Here is a 5,900-nt window from a genome sequence, read left to right on the forward strand (position 1 = left end):
CGAAATTGGGGGGTAAAGGGTTTGACAATACTCAAGGGACCATCCAGGTAGGACCCTCACTTAAGTCCAGTACACCTGCTACAGCCAGATTTGACGTGACTCACCATCTCAGCTCTCATTTTCTCGTCAAAAATACTATAACATTAGTATTTCCAACATTATAATTGTTATCCATGACACTTTTCGTATCAGTAACATTTCGTTCATATGTTAGAGATGAATAGATAGATCGATAGGTAGATAGATAGACGAATAGATAGATAGATAGACAGACAGACAAACAGATAGATAGATACAGAGAGAGAGAGAGAGAGAGAGAGAGAGAGAGAGAGAGAGAGAGAGAGAGAGAGAGAGAGAGAGAGAGAGAGAGAGAGAGAGAGAGAGAGAGAGAGAGAGAGAATTAAAAGAAAGAAAAATAAGACAGCAAACTAGAAGGCAAACGAAAAGAAAAGGGAAGGTACAGATAGAGAGAAAATAAAATAGAGAAAGAACGAATGCAACAACCCATTATGAGATAAAGATAGAAAAAGAGTAACTGAAAGTAAGAAGGGAGCTACGAAGTAAAGGATCAACACAGACAGAGAAAAGTCACAAGAAAAGCAAACAAAGGAGCAAAAGAAAGATTAGGAATGAAAGATATATAGAGATGGTGAAGAGTAACAGGATTTTAATAAAGGAATAAGAAAAAGTAAAGGAAGGAGTATATTAAAAAAAAACGACAATGAAAAGCAAATGGGAAATAAAAAAAAGCTAGTAAAAGGAAAAAGAAAAGAGCGTAAGAGAGAAACAGTAATAAATAAACACAGGAGAATAAGACATATATAAAAGTTAAATAAAGAGACACCAAAACAAAGAAGAAAGAGATTGAGAATTAAGGAAAGAAGAAAATATGAAATAAATAAATAAAATAAAGGTAGATTAATATCAAAACAGAGAAAGATAAAGAAAGCGGGAAAAAAATAATAATATAAAACAATATAATAGTAGTAGTAATGATAATAATAATAATAATAATAATAATAATAATAATAATAATAATAATAATAATAATGATAAACAATAATAGTAATGATGATAATTTTAATAATCCTATTAATAATATTATTATTAATATTATTAACAGTATTATTATTATCATCATCATTACTGTTATTATTATTAATAACAATAATAACAACAACAATAACAATAATAAAAATAATAATAATAATAATAATAATAATAATAATAATAATAATAATAATAATAATAATAATAATAATAATAATAATAAGAAGAAGAAGAAGAGGAAGAAGAATGATAGTAATAATAATGATAATAATAATAATAATAATAATAATAATAATAATAATAATAATAATAATAATAATAATAATAATAATAATAATGGTGATGGCATGAATTTTCTTTTTAATTTAGTATCTTGTAATTTAGTATCTTAGTATCTTGTTGTTTTTAATCATATTATCAATATTTTCATATATTCTAATACCTTATTGTCATTGATACTTATAATTATATTGATATTAACATATATTATTATTAGACTGTTATTATTATTATTATTATTATTATTATTATTATTATTATTATTATTATTATTATTATTATCATTATTAATTGTGTTATCATTACAAGTGTTAGTATTATTATCATTGTTATTATTACTATTATTAAGTGTGTTATCATTGCAAGTGTTAGTATTATTATCATTGTTATTATTATTATTATTATTATTATTAGTGTCATCATTGTAATTGTTATTATTATTGTTATTATTATTATTATTATTATTATTATTATTATTATTATTATTAATATAAATATTATTATCAATTTGTATTATTACATATCAGTATTGTTGTTGTAATTTTTATTAATATTATCTATTATTATTCTTATTTCTGCTTATATCTTTATTTCACATTATTTCATTCTCGCTTTTCCCCCATTTTCCTTTTCGTTTCTCTCTCTCTCTTTCTCTCCACTTCTTTTTCTTTCTCTTTTTATGTGTAATTCACCTTTAGGCCTGCTGAGGGTCTCTCTCGAGACAGCCAGCCGTTCCCCTACGGAAGAGCACAGACCTCGTTCGTAGTACCGATCTTTGGGTAAGACTGAGACCATTCAAACACAACGCACCGCGACAACGAGGTCACAACTTCTCGCCTGACGTCGCGTACCTACTCACTGCTAGGTGAACAGGGGCTACACGTGAAAGAAGATAAACCCAACTTAACTTCACCCGGCCGGGGAATCGAACCCCGGTCCTTCTGGTTGTGAGCAGGGTTGGAGTAATTACAATTCAAAATCTTAATTACAGTTACAATTACAATTACATTATTAAAACTTTAAATTGCAATTATAATTACAATTACTCATGTGAAGTTCAATTACAATTACAATTACAATTACTACAAGAGACAGTCAATTATAATTACAATTATAATTACTCAGCGTCCAACAGTAAGCTTTGGTTGAAAAGAAAAACACTAGCATCGTGCTGTTGTCATTTATTGAAGAGAGAGAGAGAGAGAGAGAGAGAGAGAGAGAGAGAGAGAGAGAGGTGGATGTAGGCTAAACGGGTAGGCAGAGGGGGAGGGAGAAGGGGTGGTACAGTAGGTGGTGGGGACTGGGGGAGTGGTGCTATACATACAGACAGATAAACAGGAAGGGCGGGAAGGGAAATGGAGAGAGGGAATAGGGTGAGGGCAAAGGATGAAGAGAGGGTGTGGGTCGAAAGAAGGAAGAAAGGAGAAGAGAGGGAGAGACATAATTACATAATTACAATTACAATTACAATTACATAATTTAATGTAATTAATTACATTTCAATTAAATTACAATTACAATTACTCCAACCCTGGTTGTGAGCCAGACGCTCTACCCCTGAGCTACCGGGCCGTGTGTGTGTGTGTGTGTGTGTGTGTGTGTGTGTCTCGTGAGAAAACAGCTCCCTGGAGAGCGGAGCATCTCATTAGCCAAGCCCTGGGTAATCCCGAGGCCGATAAGGGATTAACCCCCTCGCTCTCTACTCTCCTTCCTATGCGCGCAACAGACACAAGGATCGGAGAGTGACCGCGACGAGATTTAAGGGGCTCTCACACATTCCCCTGTCCCGGTCGCGACCGTTCCCGATGACTCCCGATAAGCCGATCGGGGCCTGACCGCCGACAAAATAGGCAATAATCCCCGGACCGGCGGCTTACCGCCGGTCTGCCTGCGGTAGACCGGCGGCTTACCGCCGGTAAGCCGGCGGTTTATCGGCGGTAGACCGGCGACCATATACGATTTTCGATTTCTCCGACCGGCGACTGCAGCAGGTCAGTCGGCGGTAGACCGCCGACCTACCGGCGGCAGACCGCCGGTCTACCGGCGGCAGACCTGCTGCACATCGACGAGCAAACACTTTCTTTGCATTTTAATATATTTATAATTACCTCCTAAACAGCTTCATACCAAAATTCATTCGTGTGCATAAAACTCTCTCTCTCTCTCTCTCTCTCTCTCTCTCTCTCTCTCTCTCTCTCTCTCTCTCTCTCTCTCTCTCTCTCTCTCTCTCTCTTTCTTGTCACGTCTCCATCTCTCTTTTTTTCATCTCTTTCCACCCTCTCTCCCTTCTTTCCTCACTCTCCTCCATCCCTCCCTCTCTTTTCCTCACTCCCTCTCTTCCTCACTCACTCCCACCTGTTCCTCCATCCATTCCTCTCTCTCTCTCTCTCTCTCTCTCTCTCTCTCTCTCTCTCTCTCTCTCTCTCTCTCTCTCTATATATATATATATATATATATATATATATATATATATATTCTCTCTCACCCATTCCTCTTCCTCCTTTATCTCATCTCCCTCTCTCTCTTCATCCCTCGCTCCTACCTGTTCCTCTTCGTTTTCCTCCTTCCTCCCTCGCTAATCCCCAGGTCAGACACAGGTGTTCACTCGCGGTCTACCGCCGGTCTACCGGCGGTCTGCCGCCGGTCTGCCGTGGGTGTCGGCGGCTGACCGCCGGTCGACCGCCGGTTGACCGCCGGTCGACCGGCGACATTTTTCCACACCGCCGGTCGACCGGGCGCATCGCCGATATCTTTGAAAATTTTAAAGTTGACCGGCGGTGGTCGGCTGCGTCTACGGTCCTCAGGGTCGACCGGCGGTCGACCGGCGGTCTGCCGCCGACAATCCCCGATCTTACAGCCGGTCGACCGGCGACCGGCTTATCGGGAGTCATCGGGGACGGTCGCGACCGGGACCGGGAATGTGTGAGAGCCCCTTTAGGCCTTGTTCTGTCCGCCCTGTAAGGGTAATTAGGAACTCTGTCCTTGAACCACCCAAGGACAGACCTACTTGGTCGGCGCAATCGATACAGTAGGGGCTACTGTATCGATTGCGCCGACCAAGTAGGTCTGTCCTTGGGTCTGTCGACGAGGACTGGCGTGTCGTGTTGTTCGTTCGTGGAGGATGCTTAAATTGGTGAGTATGGATGGAGTGTGGCGGATGTTGTTGGCATATAATAATTATGTTGTAGAGGCATATAATGAGTTGAGAGAGCATAGTAATTATGTGGGGTTTAGTTATAGTTGCCAAGAAAGAAGGATTTAGTAATGGAAAAATATTTAGATAAAAAATTAATTCCGATGAAATAAAGAAAATATAGTGTGATTACCGATGTAATTATGAAGAATGGCACGTTTTCGTACTCATTTTCTTTCATTATCAAGGTAAAGGTAAAGTTGGGCGCATACGCAATAGCTACGTTTGACTTTGGTGCTCATCTCCGCACCGTTGGCCCTTGGAGACTGTGGTGGGTAAGAACGAGATGTGCTGATACCACGATGTTGGCCGATACCAATACCGACAGCCTACTCACTTTTCAGCCGATACCGATACCGATACTCCGATATTAACAAATGACCGATATTTCGCTGATACCGATACTAATACGTACCGATATTTTTTTAGAGAGGTAAAACCAAGGAGACTATAGAACAGTATACAGTATACAGTCTCTTTGGGTAAAACTGAGAGGGGGTGAGTTGTTAATGCAGGAACGATATAGAAATTGATATATAAACACATGAAATAATATCATAAATTCATATTCATCTGTGTCAATCAGTGTCATGAAACATGTTTGTCTTGAATCACATAATAAATAAACCTGAGAATTATTCAAGTATCGGCCATATTTTCACCTTGCAGATACCAATAAAAATACTACAAATAAAGAACAATGCTGCCTATACCGATACTGATACTATAGACATCTCTAGTAAGAACCCATTACCCCGGGACACGGGCCAGTATGAAAACCAAGATTACCCCAGTTTACCTTCTACAAGTTTCCCAACGTACTCATTTATCGATGAGCCCGAGAGACAGGATGAACAGTTCGGTGAGCTGCACGCCGACTACCAGGGTGACCAGGGCCGAGATTCGAATCACCCTGTGAATTCGTAGCTAGACACCCTAACTGCTCCAAGGGGGAGTTATCGAGCATTATAAAGTGGAAACAAAATAAAGGGAGGATGGTGATCAGAGGTAGGCAGGCTTACGTCAGCTACAACTTGCGTAAGAGGGAGGACTGGGCGAGGTGCCAGAGGAAGGAGGGTATGAGAAGGAAGCTTCCAAATAAACAAACGAGGACGGAGAGGAGCGCTGAGGGGGTGAAGGGAGGGACAAGGTCACGGGAAACCACACCCATTTTGAAGGGCAAAGCCTCATCTTCACTCCGGTTACTTTCTCCCGATGTGCCACTCTTAATCTCTTATTGACGAGTATATGAGATATGAAGCTCTTGAACAATAAACAAAGCAGATTTCTGAGGTTAAGAGTGAGGCCAAAACACACACACACACTCTCTCTCTCTCTCTCTCTCTCTCTCTCTCTCTCTCTCTCTCTCTCTCTCAAT

This window comes from Eriocheir sinensis, chromosome 27 (genome assembly GCF_024679095.1).
Source record: "Eriocheir sinensis breed Jianghai 21 chromosome 27, ASM2467909v1, whole genome shotgun sequence".
NCBI classification, from domain to species: Eukaryota; Metazoa; Arthropoda; class Malacostraca; order Decapoda; family Varunidae; genus Eriocheir; species Eriocheir sinensis.